Source organism: Neofelis nebulosa, chromosome X (assembly GCF_028018385.1).
Source record: "Neofelis nebulosa isolate mNeoNeb1 chromosome X, mNeoNeb1.pri, whole genome shotgun sequence".
Lineage (NCBI taxonomy): Eukaryota > Metazoa > Chordata > Mammalia > Carnivora > Felidae > Neofelis > Neofelis nebulosa.
Genome location: NC_080800.1, coordinates 111,787,126 through 111,811,426, shown reverse-complemented (window position 1 = coordinate 111,811,426; position 24,301 = coordinate 111,787,126).

Genomic DNA, 24,301 nt, shown 5'->3' with positions numbered 1-24,301 from the left:
AAACCTAACCCTGCTATGGAGCCGCCTTCTGGCATGGGCCCTCACTTCAGCCCTCGAGGGAGATCACGAGACTGGAGTCGATTCAGCCCTGGCCACGTCCCTGGACCAAACCCTAACCCTAGCTAAGGCTCCCTCCCCATGGGGTCCCATGCCAAAGTCTGACAACACCACGCGCCTGGGGTCCAGAAGCGGTGCAGGCTGACTCGGCATGGAAGCTGCAAGCTCACCATGTCGTTTTCAGGCCCGTCTGCAGCTGACCGAGAGGATTCCGGAGGGCTCCTCGAACAGGGGCCGATCGACGTCTGTGGCCTTGGCAGCCGAAGACTGATCCTGACCGGCAGCCTCCCTTGTGCCCTCAACTCAGCCCTTGGGGGCGACCACTGCCCTGCTGTGGGTTGGGCGCCTGAAGCCTCCTGGGACCTAACCCTAACCCTAACGGTACCCCGAACCGGGACCCTCCACCACATCCTAAGCCTGCCTCGAACCCTAACCCTGCTATGGAGCCGCCTTCTGGCATGGGCCCTCACTTCAGCCCTCGAGGGAGATCACGAGACTGGAGTCGATTCAGCCCTGGCGACGTCCCTGGACCAAACCCTCACCCTTCCTAAGGCTCCCTCCCCATGGGGACCCCATGCCAAAGTCTGACAACACCACGCGCCTGGGGTCCAGAAGCGGTGCAAGCTGACTCGGCACTGAAGCTGCAAGCTCACCTTGTCGTTTCCAGGCCCGTCTGCAGCTGACCGAGAGGATTCCGGAGGCCTCCTCGAACAGGGGCAGATCGACGTCTGTGGCCTTGGCAGCCAAAGACGGATCCTGACCGGCACCGTCCATTGTGCCCTCAACTGAGTCCTTCGGGAAGACCACTACCCTGCTGTGGGTTCGGCGCCTGGAGCCTCCTGGGACCTAACCCTAACCCTAACGCCATACCGAATGGGGACCCTCCACCGAAACCTAAGCCGGTCTCGACCCCTAACCCTGCACTTGAGCCGCCTTGCTGCATTGGCCCTCACTTCAGCCCTCGAGGGAGATCACGAGACCGGAGTCGCTTCGGCCCTGGCGACGTCCCTGGAACGAACCCTAACCCTAGCTAAGGCTCTCTCCCCAAGAGGACCCAATGCCAACGTCTGACAACACCACGCGCCTGGGGTCCGGAAGAGGTGCAGGCTGACTCGGCATGGAACCTGGAAGCTCACCAAGTCGTTTCCCAGGCCCGGCTGCTGCTGCCGAGAGGATTGCGGAGGCCTCCTCGACCAGGGGCCCAAACACGTGTGTTGCCTTGGCAGCCAAAGACGGATCCTGACCGGCAGCCTCCCTTGTGCCCTCAACTCAGCCCTTGGGGGCGACCACTGCCATGCTGTGGGTTGGGCGCCTGGATCTTTCTGAGACCTAACCCTAACCCTAATCGTACCCCGAACCGGGACCCTCCACCACAACATAAGCCTGCCTCGAACCCTAACCCTGCTATGGAGCCGCCTTCTGGCATGGGCCCTCACTTCAGCCCTCGAGGGAGAACACGAGACTGGAATCGATTCAGCCCTGGCGACGTCCCTGGACCAAACCCTAACCCTAACTAGGGCTCCCTACCCATGGGGACCCCATGCCAAAGTCTGACTTCACCACGCGCCTGGGGTCCAGAAGCGGTGCAGTCTGACTCGGCATGGAAGCTGCAAGCTCACCATGTCGTTTCCAGGCCCGTCTGCAGCTGACCGAGAGGATTCCGGAGGCCTCCTCGAACAGGGGCCGATCGACGTCTGTGGCATTGGCAGCCAAAGACGGATCCTGACCGGCACCGTCCCTTGTGCCCTCAACTCAGCCCTCCGCCAAGACCAGTGCCCTGCTGTGGGTTCGGCGCCTGGAGCCTCCTGGGACCTAACCCTAACCCTAACCCCACACCGAACGAGGACCCTCCACCGAAACCTAAGCCGGCCTAGACCCCTAACCCTGCACTTGAGCCGCCTTGCTGCATGCGCCCTCACTTCAGCCCTCGAGGGAGATCACGAGACCGGGGTCGCTTCGGCCCTGGCGACGTCCCTGGACCGAACCCTAACCCTAGCTAAGTCTCTCTCCCCAAGAGGACCCAATGCCAACGTCTGACAACACAACGAGCCTGGGGTCCTGAAGAGGTGCAGGCTGACTCGGCATGGAACCTGGAAGCTCACCATGTCGTTTCCCAGGCCCGGCTGCAGCTGCCGAGAGGATTGCGGAGGCCTCCTCGACCAGGGGCCCAAACACGTGTGTGGCCTTGGCAGCCAAACAAGGACCCTGACCTGCAGCCACCCTTGTGCCCTCAACTCAGTCCTTGGGGCGACCACTGCCATGCTGTGGGTTGGGCGCCTGGAGCCTCCTGGGACCTAACCCTAACCCTAACCGTACCCCGAACCGGGACCCTCCACCACAACCTAAGCCTGCCTCGAACCCTAACCCTGCTATGGAGCCGCCTTCTGGCATGGGCCCTCACTTCAGCCCTCGAGGGAGAACACGAGACTGGAGTCGATTCAGCCCTGGCGACGTCCCAGGACCAAACCCTAACCCTAGCTAAGGCTCCCTCCCCATGGGGACCCCATGCCAAAGTCTGACAACACCACGCGCCTGGGGTCCAGAAGCGGTGCAGGCTGACTCGGCATGGAAGCTGCAAGCTCACCTTGTCGTTTCCAGGCCCGTCTGCAGCTGACCGAGAGGATTCCGGAGGCCTCCTCGAACAGGGGCCGATGGACGTCTGTGGCCTTGGCAGCCAAAGACGGATCCTGACTGGCACCGTCCCTTGTGCCCTAAACTCAGCCCTTCGGGAAGACCACTTCGCTGCTGTGGGTTCGGCGCCTGGAGCCTCCTGGGACCTAACCCTAACCCTAACCCCACAAAGAACGGGGACCCTCCACCGAAACCTAAGCCGGCCTCGAACACTAACCCTGCACTTGAGCCGCCTTGCTGCATGGGCTCTCACTTCAGCCCTCGAGGGAGATCACGAGACCGGAGTCGCTTCGGCTCTGGCGACGTCCCTGGACCGAACCCTAACCCTAGCTAAGGCTCTCTCCCAAAGAGGACCCAATGCCAACGTCTGACAAAACCAGGCGCCTGGGGTCTGGAAGAGGTGCAGGCTGACTCGGTACGGAAACTGGAAGCTCACCATGTTGTTTTCCAGGCCCGGCTTCAGCTGCCGAGAGGATTGCGGAGGCCTCCTCGAAGAGGAGCCCAAACACTTGTGTGGCCTTGGCAGCCAAAGACGGATCCTGACCGGCAGCCTCCCTTGTGCCCTCAACTCAGCCCTTGGGGGCGACCACTGCCCTGCTGTGGGTTGGGCGCCTGGAGCCTCCTGGGACCTAACCCTAACCCTAACCCCACACCGAACGGGAACCCTCCACCGAAACCTAAGCCGGCCTCGACCCCTAACCCTGCACTTGAGCCGCCTTGCTGCATGCGCCCTCACTTCAGCCCTCGAGGGAGATCACGAGACCGGAGTCGCTTCGGCCCTGGCGACGTCCCTGGACCGAACCCTAACACTACCTAAGGCTCTCTCCCCAAGAGGACCCAATGCCAACGTCTGACAACACAAGGCGCCTGGGGTCCTGAAGAGGTGCAGGCTGACTCGGCATGGAACCTGGAAGCTCACCATGTCGTTTCCCAGGCCCAGCTGCAGCTGCCGAGAGGATTGCGGAGGCCTCCTCGACCAGGGGCCCAAACACGTGTGTGGCCTTCGCAGCCAAACAAGGACCCTGACCTGTAGCCTCCCTTGGGCCCTCAACTCAGTCCTTGGGGCGACCACTGCCATGCTGTGGGTTGGGCGCCTGGAGCCTCCTGGGACCTAACCCTAACCCTAACCGTACCCCGAACCGGGACCCTCCACCACAACCTAAGCCTGCCTCGAACCCTAACCCTGCTATGGAGCCGCCTTCTGGCATGGGCCCTCACTTCAGCCCTCGAGGGAGATCACGAGACTGGAGTCGATTCAGCCCTGGCGACGTCCCTGGACCAAACCCTAACCCTAGCTAAGGCTCCCTCCCCATGGGGACCCCATGCCACAGTCTGAGAACACCACGCGCCTGGGGTCCAGAAGCGGTGCAGGCTGACTCGGCATGGAAGCTGCAAGCTCACCATGTCGTTTCCAGGCCCGTCTGCAGCTGACCGAGAGGATTCCGGAGGCCTCCTCGAACAGGGGCCGATCGACGTCTGTGGCCTTGGCAGCCAAAGACGGATCCTAAACGGCACCGTCCCTTGTGCCCTCCACTCAGCCCTTCGGGAAGACCACTGCCCTGTTGTGGGTTCGGCGCCTGGAGCCTCCTGGGACCTAACCCTAACCTTAACCCCACACCGAACGGGGACCCTCCACCGAAACCTAAGCCGGCCTCGACCCCTAACCCTGCACTTGAGCCGCCTTGCTACATGGGTCCTCAGTTCAGCCCTCGAGGGAGATCACGAGACCGGAGTCGCTTCGGCCCTGGCGACGTCCCTGGACCGAACCCTAACCCTAGCTAAGGCTCACTCCCCAAGAGGACCCAATGCCAACGTCTGACAACACCACGCACCTGGCGTCCGGAAGAGGTGCAGGCTGACTCGGCATGGAACCTGGAAGCTCACCATGTCGTTTCCCAGGCCCGGCTGCAGCTGCCGAGAGGATTGCGGAGGCCTCCTCGACCAGGGGCCCAAACACGTGTGTGGCCTTGGCAGCCAAAGACGGATCCTGACCGGCAGCCTCCCTTGTGCCCTCAACTCAGCCCTTGGGGGCGACCACTGGCATGCTGTGGGTTGGGCGCCTGGAGCCTCCTGGGACCTAACCCTAACCCTAACCGTACCCCGAACCGGGACCCTCCACCACAACCTAAGCCTGCCTCGAACCCTAACCCTGCTATGGAGCCGCCTTCTGGCATGGGCCCTCACTTCAGCCCTCGAGGGAGATCACAAGACTGGAGTCGATTCTGCCCTGGCGACGTCCCTGGACCAAACCCTAACCCTAGCTAAGGCTCCCTCCCCATGGGGACCCCATGCCAAAGTCTGACAACACCACGCACCTGGGGTTCAGAAGCGGTGAAGACTGACTCGGCATGGAAGCTGCAAGCTCACCATGTCGTTTCCAGGCCCGTCTGCAGCTGACCGAGAGGATTCCGGAGGCCTCCTCGAACAGGGGCCGATCGACGTCTGTGGCCTTGGCAGCCAAAGACGGATCCTGACCGGCACCGTCCCTTGTGCCCTAGACTCAGCCCTTCGGGAGGACCAGTGCCCTGCTGTGGGTTCGGCGCCTGGAGCCTCCTGGGACCTAACACTAACCCTAACCCCACACCGAACGGGGACCCTCCACCACAACCTAAGCCGGCCTCGACCCCTAACCCTGCTATGGAGCCGCCTTCTGGCATGGGCCCTCACTTCAGCCCTCGAGGGAGATCACGAGACTGGAGTCGATTCAGCCCTGGCGACGTCCTTGGCCAAACCCTAACCCTAGCTAAGCCACCCTCCCCATGGGCACCCCATGCCAAAGTCTGACAACACCACGCACCTGGGGTCCAGAAGCGGTGCAGGCTGACTCGGCATGGAAGCTGCAAGCTCACTATGTCGTTTCCAGGCCCGTCTGCAGCTGACCGAGAGGATTACGGAGGCCTCCTCGAACAGGGGTCGATCGACGTCTGTGGCCTTGGCGGCCAAAGACGGATCCTGACCGGCACCGTCCCTTGTGCCCTCAACTCAGTCCTTGGGGGCGACCACTGCCCTGCTGTGGGTTGGGCGCCTGGAGCCTCCTGGGACCTAACCCTAACCCTAACCGTACCCCGAACCGGGACCCTCCACCACAACCTAAGCCTGCCTCGAACCCTAACCCTGCTATGGAGCCGCCTTCTGGCATGGGCCCTCACTTCAGCCCTCGAGGGAGATCACGAGACTGGAGTCGATTGAGCCCTGGCCACGTCCCTGGACCAAACCCTCACCCTTCCTAAGGCTCCCTCCCCATGGGGACCCCATGCCAAAGTCTGACAACACCACGCGCCTGGGGTCCAGAAGCGGTGCAGGCTGAATCGGCACTGAAGCTGCAAGCTCACCTTGTCGTTTCCAGGCCCGTCTGCAGCTGACCGAGAGGATTCCGGAGGCCTCCTCGAACAGGGGCCGATCGACGTCTGTGGCCTTGGCAGCCAAAGACGGATCCTGACCGGCACCGTCCATTGTGCCCTCAACTGAGTCCTTCGGGAAGACCACTACCCTGCTGTGGGTTCGGCGCCTGGAGCCTCCTGGGACCTAACACTAACCCTAACCCCATACCGAATGGGGACCCTCCACCGAAACCTAAGCCGGTCTCGACCCCTAACCCTGCACTTGAGCCGCCTTGCTGCATGCGCCCTCACTTCAGCCCTCGAGGGAGATCACGAGACCGGAGTCGCTTCGGCCCTGGCGACGTCCCTGGACCGAACCCTAACCCTAGCTAAGGCTCTCTCCCCAAGAGGACCCAATGCCAACGTCTGACAACACCACGCGCCTGGGGTCCGGAAGAGGTGCAGGCTGACTCGGCATGGAACCTGGAAGCTCACCAAGTCGTTTCCCAGGCCCGGCTGCTGCTGCCGAGAGGATTGCGGAGGCCTCCTCGACCAGGGGCCTAAACACGTGTGTTGCCTTGGCAGCCAAAGACGGATCCTGACCGGCAGCCTCCCTTGTGCCCTCAACTCAGCCCTTGGGGGCGACCACTGCCATGCTGTGGGTTGGGCGCCTGGATCTTTCTGAGACCTAACCCTAACCCTAATCGTACCCCGAACCGGGACCCTCCACCACAACATAAGCCTGCCTCGAACCCTAACCCTGCTATGGAGCCGCCTTCTGGCATGGGCCCTCACTTCAGCCCTCGAGGGAGAACACGAGACCGGAGTCGATTCAGCCCTGGCGACGTCCCTGGACCAAACCCTAACCCTAACTGGGGCTCCCTACCCATGGGGACCCCATGCCAAAGTCTGACTTCACCACGCGCCTGGGGTCCAGAAGCGGTGCAGTCTGACTCGGCATGGAAGCTGCAAGCTCACCATGTCGTTTCCAGGCCCGTCTGCAGCTGACCGAGAGGATTCCGGAGGCCTCCTCGAACAGGGGCCGATCGACGTCTGTGGCATTGGCAGCCAAAGACGGATCCTGACCGGCACCGTCCCTTGTGCCCTCAACTCAGCCCTTCGCCAAGACCAGTGCCCTGCTGTGGGTTCGGCGCCTGGAGCCTCCTGGGACCTAACCCTAACCCTAACGCCACACCGAACGGGGACCCTCCACCGAAACCTAAGCCGGCCTAGACCCCTAACCCTGCACTTGAGCCGCCTTGCTGCATGCGCCCTCACTTCAGCCCTCGAGGGAGATCACGAGACCGGAGTCGCTTCGGCCCTGGCGACGTCCCTGGACCGAACCCTAACCCTAGCTAAGTCTCTCTCCCCAAGAGGACCCAATGCCAACGTCTGACAACACAACGAGCCTGGGGTCCTGAAGAGGTGCAGGCTGACTCGGCATGGAACCTGGAAGCTCACCATGTCGTTTCCCAGGCCCGGCTGCAGCTGCCGAGAGGATTGCGGAGGCCTCCTCGACCACGGGCCCAAACACGTGTGTGGCCTTGGCAGCCAAAGACGAATCCTGACCGGCAGCCTCCCCTGTGCCCTCAACTCAGCCCTTGGGGTCGACCACTGCCCTGCCGTGGGTTGGGCGCCTGGAGACTCCTGTGACCTAACCCTAACCCTAACCGTACACCGAACCGGGACCCTCCACCACAACCTAAGCCTGCCTCGAATCCTAACCTTGCTATGGAGCCGCCTTCTGGCATGGGCCCTCACTTCAGCCCTCGAGGGAGATCACGAGACTGGAGTCGATTCAGCCCTGGCCACGTCCCTGGACCAAACCCTAACCCTAGCTAAGGCTCCCTCCCCATGGGGACCCCATGCCAAAGTCTGACAACACCACGCGCCTGGGGTCCAGAAGCGGTGCAGGCTGACTCGGCATGGAAGCTGCAAGCTCACCTTGTCGTTTCCAGGCCCGTCTGCAGCTGACCGAGAGGATTCCGGAGGCCTCCTCGAACAGGGGCCGATGGACGTCTGTGGCCTTGGCAGCCAAAGACGGATCCTGACTGGCACCGTCCCTTGTGCCCTCAACTCAGCCCTTCGGGAAGACCACTGCCCTGCTGTGGGTTCGGCGCCTGGAGCCTCCTGGGACCTAACCCTAACCCTAACCCCACAACGAACGGGGACCCTCCACCGAAACCGAAGGCGGCCTCGACCCCTAACCCTGCACTTGAGCCGCCTTGCTGCATGGGCCCTCACTTCAGCCCTCGAGGGAGATCACGAGACCGGAGTCGCTTCGGCCCTGGCGACGTCCCTGGACCGAACCCTAACCCTAGCTAAGGCTCTCTCCCCAAGAGGACCCAATGCCAACGTCTGACAACACCACGCGCCTGGGGTCCGGAAGAGGAGCAGGCTGACTCGGCATGGAACCTGGAAGCTCACCATGTCGTTTCCCAGGCCCGGCTGTACCTGCCGAGAGGATTGCGGAGGCCTCCTCGAACAGGGCCCCAAACACGTGTGTGGTTTTGGCAGCCAAAGACGGATCCTGACCGGCAGCCTCCCTTGTGCCCTCAACTCAGCCCTTGGGGGTGACCACTGCCATGCTGTGGATTGGGCGCCTAGAGCCTCCTGGGTCCTAACCCTAACCCTAACCGTACCCCGAACCGGGACCCTCCACCACAACCTAAGCCTGCCTCGAACCCTAACCCTGCTATGGAGCCGCCTTCTGGCATGGGCCCTCACTTCAGCCCTCGAGGGAGATCACGAGACTGGAGTCGATTCAGCCCTGGCCACGTCCCTGGACCAAACCCTAACCCTAGCTAAGGCTCCCTCCCCATGGGGAACCATGCCAAAGTCTGACAACACCACGCGCCTGGGGTCCAGAAGCGGTGCAGGCTGACTCGGCATGGAAGCTGCAAGCTCACCATGTCGTTTTCAGGCCCGTCTGCAGCTGACCGAGAGGATTCCGGAGGCCTCCTCGAACAGGGGCCGATCGACGTCTGTGGCCTTGGCAGCCGAAGACGGATCCTGACCGGCACCGTCCCTTGTGCCCTCAACTCAGCCCTTGGGGGCGACCACTGCCCTGCTGTGGGTTGGGCGCCTGGAGCCTCCTGGGACCTAACCCTAACCCTAACCGTACCCCGAACCGGGACCCTCCACCACAACCTAAGCCTGCCTCGAACCCTAACCCTGCTATGGAGCCGCCTTCTGGCATGGGCCCTCACTTCAGCCCTCGAGGGAGATCACGAGACTGGAGTCGATTCAGCCCTGGCCACGTCCCTGGACCAAACCCTAACACTAGCTAAGGCTCCCTCCCCATGGGGTCCCATGCCAAAGACTGACAACACCACGCGCCTGGGGTCCAGAAGCGGTGCAGTCTGACTCGGCATGGAAGCTGCAAGCTCACCATGTCGTTTTCAGGCCCGTCTGCAGCTGACCGAGAGGATTCCGGAGGGCTCCTCGAACAGGGGCCGATCGACGTCTGTGGCCTTGGCAGCCGAAGACTGATCCTGACCGGCACCGTCCCTTGTACCCTCAACTCAGCCCTTCGGGAAGACCACTGCCCTGCTGTGGGTTCGGCGCCTGGATCCTCCTGGAACCTAACCCTAACCCTAACCCCAAACCGAACGGGGACCTTCCCCGAAACCTAAGCCGGCCTCGACCCCTAACCCTGCACTTGAGCCGCCTTACTGCATGAGCCCTCACTGCAGCCCTCGAGGGAGATCCCGAGACAGGCGTCGCTTCGGCCCTGGAGACGTCCCTGGACCGAACCCTAACCCTAGCTAAGGCTCTCTCCCCAAGAGGACCCAATGCCAACGTCTGACAACACCAGGCGCCTGGGGTCCGGAAGAGGTGCAGGCTGACTCGGCATGGAAGCTGGAACCTCACCATGTCGTTTCCCAGGCCCGGCTGCAGCTGCCGAGAGGATTGCGGAGGCTCCTCGACCAGGGTCCCAAACACGTGTGTGGCCTTGGCAGCCAAAGACGGATCCTGACCGGCAGCCTCCCTTGTGCCCTCAACTCAGCCCTTTGGGGCGACCACTGCCCTGCTGTGGGATGGGCGCCTGGAGCCTCCTGGGACCTAACCACAACCCTAACCGTACCCCGAACCTCGACCCTCCACCACAACCTAAGCCTGCCTAGAACCCTAACCCTGCTATGGAGCCGCCTTCTGGCATGGGCCCTCACTTCAGCCCTCGAGGGAGATCACGAGACTGGAGTCGATTCAGCCCTGGCGACCTCCCTGGACCAAACACTAACCCTAGCTAAGGCTCCCTCACAATGGGGACCCCATGCCAAAGTCTGACAACACCACGCGCCAGGGGTCCAGAAGCGGTGCAGGCTGACTCGGCATGGAAGCTGCAAGCTCACCTTGTCGTTTCCAGGCCCGTCTGCAGCTGACCGAGAGGATTCCGGAGGCCTCCTCGAACAGGGGCCGATCGACGTCTGTGGCCTTGGCAGCCAAAGACGGATCCTGACTGGCACCGACCCTTGTGCCTAAACTCAGCCCTTCGGGAAGACCACTTCGCTGCTGTGGGTTCGGCGCCTGGAGCCTCCTGGGACCTAACACTAACCCTAACCCCACAAAGAACGGGGACCCTCCACCGAAACCTAAGCCGGCCTCGACCCCTAACCCTGCACTTGAGCCGCCTTGCTGCATTGGCTCTCACTTTAGCCCTCGAGGGAGATCACGAGACCGGAGTCGCTTCGGCTCTGGCGACGTCCCTGGACCGAACCCTAACCCTAGCTAAGGCTCTCTCTCAGGGAGGACCCAATGCCAACGTCTGACATAACCAGGCGCCTGGGGTCTGGAAGAGGTGCAGGCTGACTCGGTACGGAACCTGGAAGCTCACCATGTCGTTTTCCAGGCCCGGCTGCAGCTGCCGAGAGGATTGCGGAGGCCTCCTCGAAGAGGAGCCCAAACACTTGTGTGGCCTTGGCAGCCAAAGACGGATCCTGACCGGCAGCCTCCCTTGTGCCCTCAACTCAGCCCTTGGGGGCGACCACTGCCCTGCTGTGGGTTGGGCGCCTGGAGCCTCCTGGGACCTAACCCTAACCCTAACCCCACACCGAACGGGAACCCTCCACCGAAACCTAAGCCGGCCTCGACCCCTAACCCTGCACTTGAGCCGCCTTGCTGCATGCGCCCTCACTTCAGCCCTCGAGGGAGATCACGAGACCGGAGTCGCTTCGGCCCTGGCGACGTCCCTGGACCGAACCCTAACCCTACCTAAGGCTCTCTCCGCAAGAGGACCCAATGCCAACGTCTGACAAAACCAGGCGCCTGGGGTCCTGAAGAGGTGCAGGCTGACTCGGCATGGAACCTGGAGGCTCACCATGTCGTTTCCCAGGCCCAACTGCAGCTGCCGAGAGGATTGCGGAGGCCTCCTCGACCAGGGGCACAAACACGTGTGTGGCCTTCGCAGGCAAACAAGGACCCTGACCTGCAGCCTCCCTTGTGCCCTCAACTCAGTCCTTGGGGCGACCACTGCCATGCTGTGGGTTGGGCGCCTGGAGCCTCCTGGGACCTAACCCTAACCCTAACCGTACCCCGAACCGGGACCCTCCACCACACCCTAAGCCTGCCTCGAACCCTAACCCTGCTATGGAGCCGCCTTCTGGCATGGGCCCTCACTTCAGCCCTCGAGGGAGATCACGAGACTGGAGTCGATTCAGCCCTGGCGACGTCCCTGGACCAAACCCTAACCCTAGCTAAGGCTCCCTCCCCATGGGGACCCCATGCCACAGTCTGAGAACACCACGCGCCTGGGGTCCAGAAGCGGTGCAGGCTGACTCGTCATGGAAGCTGCAAGCTCACCATGTCGTTTCCAGGCCCGTCTGCAGCTGACCGAGAGGATTCCGGAGGCCTCCTCGAACAGGGGCCGATCGACGTCTGTGGCCTTGGCAGCCAAAGACGGATCCTGAACGGCACCGTCCCTTGTGCTCTCCACTCAGCCCTTCGGGAAGACCACTGCCCTGCTGTGGGTTCGGCGCCTGGAGCCTCCTGGGACCTAACCCTAACCCTAACCCCACACCGAACGGGGACCCTCCACCGAAACCTAAGCCGGCCTCGACCCCTAACCCTGCACTTGAGCCGCCTTGCTACATGGGTCCTCAGTTCAGCCCTCGAGGGAGATCACGAGACCGGAGTCGCTTCGGCCCTGGCGACGTCCCTGGACCGAACCCTAACCCTAGCTAAGGCTCACTCCCCAAGAGGACCCAATGCCAACGTCTGACAACACCACGCACCTGGCGTACGGAAGAGGTGCAGGCTGACTCGGCATGGAACCTGGAAGCTCACCATGTCGTTTACCAGGCCCGGCTGCAGCTGCCGAGAGGATTCCGGAGGCCTCCTCGAACAGGGGCCGATCGACGTCTGTGGCCTTGGCAGCCAAAGACGGATCCTGACCGGCACCGTCCCTTGTGCCCTCAACTCAGCCCGTCGGGAAGACCAGTGCCCCGCTGTGGGTTCGGCGCCTGGAGCCTCCTGGGACCTAACACTAACCCTAACCCCACACCGAACGGGGACCCTCCACCACAACCTAAGCCGGCCTCGACCCCTAACCCTGCTATGGAGCCGCCTTCTGGCATGGGCCCTCACTTCAGCCCTCGAGGGAGATCACGAGACTGGAGTCGATTCAGCCCTGGCGAATTCCTTGGCCAAACCCTAACCCTAGCTAAGGCACCCTCCCCATGGGCACCCCATGCCAAAGTCTGACAACACCACGCACCTGGGGTCCAGAAGCGGTGCAGGCTGACTCGGCATGGAAGCTGCAAGCTCACCATATCGTTTCCAGGCCCGTCTGCAGCTGACCGAGAGGATTACGGAGGCCTCCTCGAACAGGGGTCGATCGACGTCTGTGGCCTTGGCGGCAAAAGACGGATCCTGACCGGCACCGTCCCTTGTGCCCTCAACTCAGCCCTTGGGGGCGACCACTGCCCTGCTGTGGGTTGGGCGCCTGGAGCCTCCTGGGACCTAACCCTAACCCTAACCGTACCCCGAACCGGGACCCTCCACCACAACCTAAGCCTGCCTCGAACCCTAACCCTGCTATGGAGCCGCCTTCTGGCATGGGCCCTCACTTCAGCCCTCGAGGGAGATCACAAGACTGGAGTCGATTCTGCCCTAGCGACGTCCCTGGACCAAACCCTAACCCTAGCTAAGGCTCCCTCCCCATGGGGACCCCATGCCAAAATCTGACAACACCACGCACCTGGGGTCCAGAAGCGGTGCAGACTGACTCGGCATGGAAGCTGCATGCTCACCATGTCGTTTCCAGGCCCGTCTGCACCTGACCGAGAGGATTCCCGAGGCCTCCTCGAACAGGGGCCGATCGATGTCTGTGGCCTTGGCAGCCAAAGACGGATCCTGACCGGCACCGTCCCTTGTGCCCTCAACTCAGCCCTTCGGGAAGACCAGTGCCCTACTGTGGGTTCGGTGCCTGGAGCCTCCTGGGACCTAACACTAACCCTAACCCCACACCGAACTGGGACCCTCCACCACAACCTAAGCCGGCCTCGACCCCTAACCCTGCTATGGAGCCGCCTTCTGGCATGGGCCCTCACTTCAGCCCTCGAGGGAGATCACGAGACTGGAGTCGATTCAGCCCTGGCGACTTCCTTGGCCAAACCCTAACCCTAGCTAAGGCACCCTCCCCATGGGGACCCCATGCCAACGTCTGACAACACCACGCACCTGGGGTCCAGAAGCGGTGCAGGCTGACTCGGCATGGAAGCTGCAGGCTCACCATGTCGTTTCCAGGCCCGTCTGCAGCTGACCGAGAGGATTACGGAGGCCTCCTCGAACAGGGGTCGATCGACGTCTGTGGCCTTGGCGGCAAAAGACGGATCCTGACCGGCACCGTCCCTTGTGCCCTCAACTCAGCCCTTGGGGGCGACCACTGCCCTGCTGTGGGTTGGGCGCCTGGAGCCTCCTGGGACCTAACCCTAACCCTAACCGTACCCCGAACCGGGACCCTCCACCACAACCTAAGCCTGCCTCGAACCCTAACCCTGCTATGGAGCCGCCTTCTGGCATGGGCCCTCACTTCAGCCCTCGAGGGAGATCACGAGACTGGAGTCGATTCAGCCCTGGCCACGTCCCTGGACCAAACCCTAACACTAGCTAAGGCTCCCTCCCCATGGGGTCCCATGCCAAAGTCTGACAACACCACGCGCCTGGGGTCCAGAAGCGGTGCAGGCTGACTCGGCATGGAAGCTGCAAGCTCACCATGTCGTTTTCAGGCCCGTCTGCAGCTGACCGAGAGGATTCCGGAGGGCTCCTCGAACAGGGGCCGATCGACGTCTGTGGCCTTGGCAGCCGAAGACTGATCCTGACCGGCACCGTCCCTTGTACCCTCAACTCAGCCCTTCGGGAAGACCACTGCCCTGCTGTGGGTTCGGCGCCTGGATCCTCCTGGAACCTAACCCTAACCCTAACCCCAAACCGAACGGGGACCTTCCCCGAAACCTAAGCCGGCCTCGACCCCTAACCCTGCACTTGAGCCGCCTTGCTGCATGGGCCCTCACTGCAGCCCTCGAGGGAGATCCCGAGACAGGCGTCGCTTCGGCCCTGGAGACGTCCCTGGACCGAACCCTAACCCTAGCTAAGGCTCTCTCCCCAAGAGGACCCAATGCCAACGTCTGACAACACCAGGCGCCTGGGGTCCGGAAGAGGTGCAGGCTGACTCGTCATGGAAGCTGGAACCTCACCATGTCGTTTCCCAGGCCCGGCTGCAGCTGCCGTGAGGATTGCGGAGGCTCCTCGACCAGGGTCCCAAACACGTGTGTGGCCTTGGCAGCCAAAGACGAATCCTGACCGGCAGCCTCCCTTGTGCCCTCAACTCAGCCCTTGGGGGCGACCACTGCCCTGCTGTGGGATGGGCGCCTGGAGCCTCCTGGGACCTAACCACAACCCTAACTGTACCCCGAACCTCGACCCTCCACCACAACCTAAGCCTGCCTAGAACCCTAACCCTGCTATGGAGCCGCCTTCTGGCATGGGCCCTCACTTCAGCCCTCGAGGGAGATCACTAGACTGGAGTCGATTCAGCCCTGGCGACCTCCCTGGACCAAACCCTAACCCTAGCTAATGCTCCCTCCCCATGTGGACCCCATGCCAAAGTCTGACAACACCAGGCGCCTGAGGTCCAGAAGCGGTGCAGGCTGACTCGGCATGGAAGCTGCAAGCTCACGTTGTCGTTTCCAGGCCCGTCTGCAGCTGACCGAGAGGATTCCGGAGGCCTCCTCGAACAGGGGCCGATCGACTCTGTGGCCTTGGCAGCCAAAGACGGATCCTGACCGGCACCGTACCTTGTGCCCTCAACTGAGCCCTTCGGGAAGACCACTGCCCTGCTGTGGGTTCGGCGCCTGGAGCCTCCTGGGACCTAACCCTAACCCTAACCCCACACCGAACGGGGACCCTCCACCGAAACCTAAGCCGGCCTCGACCCCTAACCCTGCACTTGAGCCGCCTTGCTGCATGGGCCCTCACTTCAGCCCTCGAGGGAGATCACGAGACCGGAGTCGCTTCGGCCCTGGCGACGTCCCTGGACCGAACCCTAACCCTAGCTAAGGCTCTCTCCCCAAGAGGACCCTATGCCAACGTCTGACAACACCACGCGCCTGGGGTCCGGAAGAGGTGCAGGCTGACTCGGCATGGAACCTGGAAGCTCACCACGTCGTTTCCCAGGCCCGGCTGCTGCTGCCGAGAGGATTGCGGAGGCATCCTCGACCAGGGGCCTAAACACATGTGTGGCCTTGGCAGCCAAAGACGGATCCTGACCGGCAGCCTCCCTTGTGCCCTCAACTCAGCCCTTGGGGGCGACCACTGCCATGCTGTGGGTTGGGCGCCTGGATCTTTCTGAGACCTAACCCTAACCCTAATCGTACCCCGAACCGGGACCCTCCACCACAACCTAAGCCTGCCTCGAACCCTAACCCTGCTATGGAGCCGCCTTCTGGCATGGGCCCTCACTTCAGCCCTCGAGGGAGATCACGAGACTGGAGTCGATTCAGCCCTGGCGACGTCCCTGGACCAAACCCTAACCCTAGCTAAGGCTCCCTCCCCATGGGGACCCCATGCCAAAGTCTGACAACACCACGCGCCTGGGGTCCAGAAGCGGTGCAGGCTGACTCGGCATGGAAGCTGCAAGCTCACCATGTCGTTTTCAGGCCCGTCTGCAGCTGACCGAGAGGATTCCGGAGGCCTCCTCGAACAGGGGCCGATCGACGTCTGTGGCCTTGGCAGCCAAAGATGGATCCTGAACGGCACCGTCCCTTGTGCCCTCAACTCAGCCCTTCGGGAAGACCACTGCCCTGCTGTGGGTTCGGCGCCTGGAGCCTCCTGGGACCTAACCCTAACCCTAACACCACACCGAACGGGGACCCTCCACCGAAACCTAAGCCGGCCTCGACCCCTAACCCTGCACTTGAGCCGCCTTGCTACATGGGTCCTCAGTTCAGCCCTCGAGGGAGATCACGAGACCGGAGTCGCTTCGGTCCTGGCGACGTCCCTGGACCGAACCCTAACCCTAGCTAAGGCTCACTCCCCAAGAGGACCCAATGCCAACGTCTGACAACACCACGCACCTGGGGTCCGGAAGAGGTGCAGGCTGACTCGGCATGGAAGCTGGAAGCTCACCATGTCGTTTCCCAGGCCCGGCTGCAGCTGCCGAGAGGATTGCGGAGTCCTCCTCGAACAGGGCCCCAAACACGTGTGTGGTCTTGGCAGCCAAAGACGGATCCTGACCGGCAGCCTCCCTTGTGCCCTCAACTCAGCCCTTGGGGGCGACCACTGCTCTGCTGTGGGTTGGGCGCCTGGAGCCTCCTGGGACCTAACCCTAACCCTAACCGTACCCCGAACCGGGACCCTCCACCACAACCTAAGCCTGCCTCGAACCCTAACCCTGCTATGGAGCCGCCTTCTGGCATGGGCCCTCACTTCAGCCCTCGAGGGAGATCACGAGACTGGAGTCGATTCAGCCCTGGGGACGTCCCTGGACCGAACCCTAAACCTAGCTAAGGCTCCCACCCCATGGGGTCCCCATGCCAAAGTCTGACAACACCACGCGCCTGGGTTCCAGAAGCGGTGCAGGGTGACTCGGCATGGAACCTGGAAGCTCAGCATGTCGTTTCCCAGGCCCGGCTGCAGCTGCCGAGTGGATTGCGGAGGCCTCCTCGACCAGGGTCCCAAACACGTGTGTGGCCTTGGCAGCCAAAGACGAATCCTGACCGGCAGCCTCCCTTGTGCCCTCAACTCAGCCCTTGGGGGCGACCACTGCCCTGCTGTGGGTTGGGCGCCTGGAGCCTCCTGGGACCTAACCCTAACCCTAACCGTAACGCGAACCGGGACCCTCCACCACAACCTAAGCCTGCCTTGAACCCTAACCCTGCTATTGAGCCGCCTTCTGGCATGGGCCCTCACTTCAGCCCTCCAGGGAGATCACGAGACTGGAGTCGATTCAGCCCTGGCGACGTCCCTGGACCAAACCCTAACCCTACCTAAGGCTCCCTCCCCATGGGGACCCCATGCCAAACTCTGACAACACCACGCGCCTGGGGTCCAGAAGCGGTGCAGGCTGACTCGGCATGGAAGCTGCAAGCTCACCATGTCGTTTCCAGGCCCGTCTGCAGCTGACCGAGAGGATTCCGGAGGCCTCCTCGAACAGGGGCCGATCGACGTCTGTGGCCTTGGCAGCCAAAGACGGATCCTGACCGACACCGTCCCTTGTGCCCTCAACTCAGCCCTTCGGGAAGACCACTGCCCTGCTGTGGGTTCGGCGCCTGGAGCACCCTGGGACCTAACCCTAACCCTAACCCCACACCGAACGGGGACCCTCCACCGAAACCTAAGCCGGCCTCGACCCCTAACCCTGCAGTTGAGCCGCCTTGCTGCACGGGCCCTCACTTCAGCCCTCGAGGGGGATCACGAGACCGGAGTCACTTCGGCCCTGGCGACGTCCCTGGACCGAACCCTAACCCTAGCTAAGGCTCTCTCCCCAAGAGGACCCAATGCCAACGTCTGGCAACACCAGGCGCCTGGTGTCCGGAAGAGGGCAGGCTGACTCGGCATGGAACCTGGAAGCTCACCATGTCGTTTCCCAAGCCGGGCTGCAGCTGTCGAGAGGATTGCGGAGGCCTCCTCGACCAGGGGCCTAAACACGTGTGTGGCCTTGGCAGCCAAAGACGGATCCTGACCGGCAGCCTCCCTTGTGCCCTCAACTCAGCCCTTGGGGGCGACCACTGCCATGCTGTGGGTTGGGCGCCTGGAGCCTCCAGGGACCTAACCCTAACCCTAACCGTATCCCGAACCGGCACCCTCCACCACAACCTAAGCCTGCCTCGAACCCTAACCATTCTATGGAGCCGCCTTCTGGCATGGGCCCTCACTGAAGCCCTCGAGGGAGATCACGAGACTGTAGTGGATTCAGCCCTGGCGACGTCCCTGGACCAAACCCTAACCCTAGCTAAGGCTCCCTCCCCATGGGGACCCCATGCCAAAGTCTGACAACACCACGCGCCTGGGGTCCAGAAGCGGTGCAAGCTGACTCGGCATAGAAGCTGCAAGCTCACCATGTGGTTTCAAGGCCCGTCTGCAGCTGACCGAGAGGATTCCGGAGGCCTCCTCGAACAGGGGCCAATCGACGTCTGTGGCCTGGGCAGCCAAAGACGGATCCTGACCGGCACCGTCCCTTGTGCCCTCAACTCAGCCTTTCGGGAAGACAACTGCCCTGCTGTGGGTTCGGCGCCTGGAGCCTCCTGGGACCTAACCCTAACCCTAACCCCACACCGAACGGGGAACCTCCACCGAAACCTAACCCGGCCTCGACCCCTAACGCTGCACTTGAGCCGCCTTGCTGCATGGGCCCTCACTTCAGCCCTCGAGGGAGATCACGAGACCGGAGTCGCTTCAACCCTGGCGACCTCCCTGGACCGAACCTTAACCGTAGCTAAGGCTCTCTCCCGAAGAGGACCCTATGCCAACGTCTGACAACACCACGCGCCTGGGGTCCGGAAGAGGTGCAGGCTGACTCGGCATGGAACCTGGAAGCTCACCATGTCGTTTCCCAGGCCCGGATGCAGCTGGCGAGAGGATTGAGGAGGCCTCCTCGACCAGGGGCCCAAACACGTGTGTGGCCTTGGCAGCCAAAGACGGATCCTGACCGGCACCGTCCCTTGTCCCCTCAACTCAGCCCTTGGGGGAGACCACTGCCATGCTGTGGGTTGGGCGCCTGGAGCCTCCAGGGACCTAACCCTAACCCTAACCGTATCCCGAACCGGGACCCTCCAACACAACCTAAGCCTGCCTCGAACGCTAACCCTGCTATGGAGCCGCCTTCTGGCATGGGCCCTCACTTCAGCCCTCGAGGGAGATCACGAGACTGGAGTCGATTCAGCCCTGGGGACGTCCCTGGACCAAACCCTAACCCTAGCTAAGGCACCCTCCCCATGGGACCCCATGCCAAAGTCTGACAACACCACGCGCCTGGGGTCGTGAAGCGGTGCAGGGTGACTCGGCATGGAAGCTGCAAGCTCACCATGTCGTTTCCAGGCCCGTCTGCAGCTGACCGAGAGGATTCCGGAGGCCTCCTCGAACAGGGGCCGATCGACGTCTGTGGCCTTGGCAGCCAAAGACGGATCCTGACCGGCACCGTCCCTTGTGCCCTCAACTCTGCCCTTCGGGAAGACCACTGCCCTGGTGTGGGTTCGGCGCCTGGAGCCTCCTGGGTCCTAACCCTAACCCCAACCCCACACTGAACGGGGACCCTCCACCGAAACCTAAGCCGGCCTCGACCCCTAACCCTGCACTTGAGCCGCCTTGCTGCATGGGCCCTCACTTCAGCCCTCGAGGGGGATCACGAGACCGGAGTCGCTTCGGCCCTGGCGGCGTCCCTGGACCGAACCTTAACCCTAGCTAAGGCTCTCTCCCCAAGAGGACCCAATGCCCACGTCTGACAACACCAGGCGCCTGGGGTCCGGAAGGGGTGCAGGCTGACTCGGCATGGAACCTGGCAGCTCACCATGTCGTTTCCCAGCCCCGGATGCAGCTGCCGAGAGGACTGCGGAGGCCTCCTCGACCAGGGGCCCAAACACGTGCGTGGCTTTGGCAGCCAAAGACGGATCCTGACCGGCAGCCTCCCTTGTGCCCTCAACTCAGCCCTTGGGGGCGACCACTGCCATGCTGTGGGTTGGGCGCCTGGAGCCTCCTGGGACCTAACCCTAACCCTAACCGTACCCCGAACCGGGATCCTCCACCACAACCTAAGCCTGCCTCGAACACTAACCCTGCTATGGAGCCGCCTTCTGGCATGGGCCCTCACTTCAGCCCTCGAGGGAGATCACGAGACTGGAGTCGATTCTGCCCAGGCGACTTCCCTGGACCAAACCCTAACCCTACCTAAGGCTCCCTCCCCATGGGGACCCCATGCCAAAGTCTGACAACACCACGCGCCTGGGGTCAAGAAGCGGTGCCGGCTGACTCGGCACTGAAGCTGCAAGCTCACCTTGTCGTTTCCATGCCCGTGTGCAGCTGACCGAGAGGATTCCGGAGGCCTCCTCGAACAGGGGCCGATCAACGTCTGTGGCCTTGGCAGCCAAAGACGGATCCTGACCGGCACCGTCCCTTGTGCCCTCAACTCAGCCCTTCGGGAAGACCACTGCCCTGCTGTGGGTTCGGCGCCTGGAGCCTCCTGGGACCTAACCCTAACCCTAACCCCACACCGAACGGGGACCTTCCCCGAAACCTAAGCCAGCCTCGACCCCTAACCCTGCACATGAGCCGCCTTACTGCATGGGCCCTCACTTCAGCCTTCGGGGGAGATCACGAGACCCGCGTCGCTTCGGCCCTGGAGACGTCCCTGGACCGAACCCTAAACCTAGCTAAGGCTCTCTCCCCAAGAGGACCCAATGCGAACGTCTGACAACACCAGTCGCCTGGGGTACGGAAGGGGTGCAGGCTGACTCGGCATGGAACCTGGAAGCTCACCATGTCGTTTCCCAGGCCCGGCTGCAGCTGCCGAGAGGATTGCGGAGGCCTCCTCGACCAGGGGCCCAAACACGTGTGTGGCCTTGGCAGCCAAAGACGGATCCTGACCGGCAGCCACCCTTGTGCCCTCAACTCAGCCCTTGGGGGCGACCACTGCCCTGCTGTGGGTTGGGCGCCTGGAGCCTCCAGGGACCTAACCCTAACCCTAACCGTACACCGATCCGGGACCCTCCACCACAACCTAAACCTGCCTCGAACCCCAACCCTGCTATGGAGCCGCCTTCTGGCATGGGCCCTCACTTCAGCCCTCGAGGGAGATCACGAGACTGGAGTCGATTCGGCCCTGGCGACGTCCCTGAACCAAACCCTAACCCTAGCTAATGCTCCCTCCCCATGGGGACCCCATGCCAAAGTCTGACAACACCACGCGCCTGGGGTCCAGAAGCGGTGCAGGCTGACTCGGCATGGAAGCTGCAAGCTCACCTTGTCGTTTCCAGGCCCGTCTGCAGCTGACCGAGAGGATTCCGGAGGCCTCCTCGAACAGGGGCCGATCGCCGTCTGTGGCCTGGCAGCCAAAGACGGATCCTGAACGGCTCCGTCCCTTGTGCCCTCAACTCAGCCCTTCGGGAAGACCACTGCCCTGCTGTGGGTTCGGAGCCTGGAGCCTCCTGGGACCTAACCCGAACCCTAACCCCACAAAGAACGGGGACTCTCCGCCGAAACCTAAGCCGGCCTCGACACCTAACCCTGCACTTGAGCCGCCTTGCTCCATGGGCCCTCACTTCAGCCCTCGAGGGACATCACGAGACCGGAGTCGCTTCGGCCCTGGAGACGTCCCTGGACCGAACCCTAACCCTAGCTAAGGGTCTCTCCCCAAGAGGACCCAATGCCAACGTCTGCCAACACCAGGCGCCTGGGGTCCGGAAGGGGTGCAGGCTGACTCGGCATGGAACCTGGAAGCTCACCATGTCGTTTCCCAGGCCCGGCTGGAGCTGCCGAGAGGATTGCGGAGGCCTCCTCGACCAGGGTCCCAAGCACGTGTGTGGCCTTGGCAGCCAAAGACGGATCCTGACCGGGAGCCTCTCTTGTGCCCTCAACTCAGCCCTTGGGGGCGACCACTGCCCTGCTGTGGGTAGGGCGCCTGGAGCCTCCTGGGACCTAACCCTAACCCTAACCGTACACCGAACCGGGACCCTCCACCAGAACCTAACCCTGCCTCGAACCCTAACCCTGCTATGGAGCCGCCTTCTGGCATGGGCCCTCACTTCAGCCCTCGAGGGAGATCACGAGACTGGAGTCGATTCAGCCCTGGTGACGTCCCTGGACCAAACCCTAACCCTAGCTAATGCTCCCTCCCCATGGGACCCCATGCCAAAGTCTGACAACACCACGCGCCTGGGGTCCAGAAGCGGTGCAGGCTGACTCGGCATGGAAGTTGCAAGCTCACCATGTCGTTTCCAGGCCCGTCTGCAGCTGACCGTGAGGATTCCGGAGGCCTCCTCGAACAGGGGCCGATCGACGTCTGTGGCCTTGGCAGCCAAAGACGGATCCTGACCGGCAGCCTCCCTTGTGCCCTCAACTGAGCCCTTCAGGAAGACAAATGCCCTGCTGTGTATTCGGCGCCTGGAGCCTCATGGGACCTAACCCTAACCCTAACCCCACACCGAAAGGGGACCCTCCACCAAAACCTAAGCCGGCCTCGACCCCTAACCCTGCACTTGAGCCGCCTTGCTGCATGGGCCCTCACTTCAGCCCTCGAGGGAGATCACGAGACCGTAGTCGCTTCGGCCCTGGCGACATCCCTGGACCGAACCCTAACCCTAGCTAAGGCTCTCTCCCCAGGAGGACCCAATGCCAACGTCTGACAAAACCAGGCGCCTGGGGTCCGGAAGAGGTGCAGGCTGACTCGGCATGGAACCTGGAAGCTCACCATGTCGTTTCCCAGGCCCGTCTGCAGCTGACCGAGAGGATTCCAGAGGCCTCCTCGAACAGGGGCCGATCGACGTCTGGGGCCTTGGCAGCCAAAGACGGATCCTGACCGGCACCGTCCCTTGAGCCCTCAACTGAGCCCTTCGGGAAGACCACTGCCCTGCTGTGGGTTGGGCGCCTGGAGCCTCCTGGGACCTAACCCGAACCCTAACCCCACACCGAACGGGGACCCTACACCGCAACCTAAGCCGGCCTCGACCCCTAACCCTGCTATGGAGCCGCCTTCTGGCATCGGCCCTCACTTCAGCCCTCGAGGGAGATCACAAGACTGGAGTCGATTCAGCCCTGGCGACTTCCTTGGCCAAACCCTAACCCTAGCTAAGGAACCCTCCCCAAGGGGAACCCATGCCAAAGTCTGACAACACCACGCGACTGGGGTCCAGAAGCGGTGCAGGCTGACTCGGCATGGAAGCTGCAAGCTCACCATGTCGTTTTCAGGCCCGTCTGCAGCTGACCGAGAGGATTCCGGAGGCCTCCTCGAACAGGGGCCGATCGACGTCTGTGGCCTTGGCAGCCAAAGACGGATCCTGACCGGCAGCCTCCCTTGTGCCCTCAACTCAGCCCTTGGGGGCGACCACTCCCATGCTGTGGGTTGGGCGCCTGGAGCCTCCTGGGTCCTAACCCTAACCCTAACCCCACACCGAACGGGGACCCTCCACCGAAACCTAAGCCGGCCTCGACCCCTAACCCTGCTATGGAGCCGCCTTCTGGCATGGGCCCTCACTTCAGCCCTCGAGGGAGATCACGTGACTGGAGTCAATTCAGCCTTGGCGACGTCCCTGGACCAAACCCTAACCCTAGCTAAGGCTCCCTCCCCATGGGGACCACATGCCAAAGTCTGACAACACCACGCGCCGGGTTCCAGAAGCGGTGCAGGCTGACTCGGCATGGAAGCTGCAAGCTCACCATGTCGTTTCCAGGCCCGTCTGCAGCTGACCGAGAGGATTCCGGAGGCCTCCTCGAACAGGGACCGATCGACGTCTGTGGTCTTGGCAGCCAAAGACGGATCCTGACCAGCAGCCTCCCTTGTGCCCTCAACTCAGCCCTTGGGGGCGACCCATGCCATGCTGTGGGTTCGGCGCCTGGAGCCTCCTGGGACCTAACCCTAACCCTAACCGCACAACGAACGGGGACCCTCCACCGAAACCTAAGCCGGCCTCCACCCCTAACCCTGCACTTGAGCCGCCTTGTTGCATGGGCCCTCACTTCAGCCCTCGAGGGAGATCACGAGACTGGAGTCGCTTCGGCCCTGGCGACGTCCCTGGACCGAACCCTAACCCTACCTAAGGCTCTCTCCCCAAGAGGACCCAATGCCAACGTCTGACAACACAAGG